This window comes from Bison bison, unplaced genomic scaffold, assembly GCF_000754665.1.
Source record: "Bison bison bison isolate TAMUID 2011002044 unplaced genomic scaffold, Bison_UMD1.0 scf7180017860996, whole genome shotgun sequence".
Taxonomy (NCBI): domain Eukaryota; kingdom Metazoa; phylum Chordata; class Mammalia; order Artiodactyla; family Bovidae; genus Bison; species Bison bison.
Window position 1 is genome coordinate 15,689 of NW_011491568.1, and position 1,869 is coordinate 17,557.

Below are 1,869 nucleotides of genomic sequence, written 5' to 3' on the forward strand. Positions count from 1 at the left end.
TGGAAACTTTAAGAACAGATGCTTGGTTTTTATGATGTCTCCTCTTTGCAACATCATGTTAAAATAGTACTTCCTGCAGAAACATATTTCTTCTGATTGAATTGTGTTTTCTTAACATAAAAGACCCTTTGTATATGAAGGAGAAGAACCACTTACCTTGGCTTTAAGATCAGCTAGACTTTAAACTAGGCAAAATATCTTTGGCATTCTCTGCATTCTCTTTCTCCTGGCTTTTCAGCTTCCACATGCAATCTTACTTGAGTACCTCACAGAGAACTCCATGATTAAAGCTTACTGCAGGAGGATTCTGTGCTCTAAAAGGACCTCTCACCCTTTCCCTTCCCTGAATCAGAATTTGCATTCTCACAGAGTAGCTATTTCCAGCTAAAAAAGTGAGAGGAAAGATACCTTATTAATTCATTTTTCTGGTGGCTAATAAATTATTGGCATTTTCAAGGAAGATGTCTATTAATCAAATGAGTTTCTTCTTGCTGGATGTTAAGGCAGTCTAAAAAGATGAGAATAATTTTAAAATCAATTACTATCAGGGAAGATATTTTACAGCAAGGAACTTGCACAGTGTACCCCTAGTATCAGATTATCCTAAAACAGTGGTGTTTTTTGTGTGATCTTGTGGTTTCTTTTTTTTGCACAGCTCCTTCCTTACTACTTCTCAGTCTACATTTTCTCTTCAAAATTTCCCAGCTTTTTCCTCAGAGTGAACTTCACAATGAACTTCTATGACAGAATGGTGTGGAGGAGACAGTTATCGTTCAGCTTATATTTATCCATGTTCTTGGTACTCATATTACATAGTCCATATAACATATAAGTAGTCTCCCCGCAGACCCCAGTCCCTATTCCTATTTTATTGATAACGAAGCAAGAGCACAGAAAGATTAAATGCAAACTATCAGGGCCAAGTCTCCAGATCCTTTGTATAGATTTCAGGTCATGGAGAACCTATTTATCATAATGTTATTCCTCAAGAAGAATGAAAACTCTATTAAGTATAGATAGGTTAACCACAATTAGAATACTTAGAACAATTTTTTTACATTTCAAAGCTTATTCAAGTATTTTTGGTATGTATCACAAAATGACTAATTACTGAAATTAACAAAACAGTTCAGTGTGGTGCTATCTCCCTTCCTATGCAAGAGTGTAGTGTCACTGACAGTGATTATTTTCAAATACATTATACTCATGGGTGCATTGTTCCAGGTTTTAGTTGTAAAATATAGTGAAGTCCATCATATAATCTTAATCAAATGATGAAGCTTGATCTAAAATTCAGTTTGATTCCAAATAGCTGAAGGTGTAGTAAGTCCAAAATTACAGTCATCAGTTTCTTGAAGTATGAAGTAAAAGACAAAGGGCAATAATTTTTGCAATACAGAAATTCAAGATTGTTTAATTATATAATATTTCATCAATTCAGCTCAGTCACTCAGTCGCATCTGACCCTTTGTGACCCCATGGACTGCAACACGCTAGGTTTCCCTGTCCATCTTCAGCCCCTGGAGCTTGCTCAAACTCTTGTCCATTGAGTCAGTGATGTCATCCAACTATCTCAATCTCTGTCGTCCCCTTCTCCTCCTGCCTTCAATCTTTCCCAGCATCAAGGTCTTTTCCTTGCATCAGAGTCTGTTAGGTTCATTAGGCTTGCATTTATGTGGCCAAAGTACTCGAGCTTCAGCTTCAGCATTAGTCCTTCCAGTGAATATTCAGGATTGATTTCCTTGAGGATCGACTGGTTGAATCTCCTTGCAGTCCAAGGGACTCTCAAGAGTCTTCTCAAAAGTTCTTCTCACAGTTCAAAAGCATCAATTCTTTGGTGCTCAGGTTTCTTTATGGTACAACTCTCAT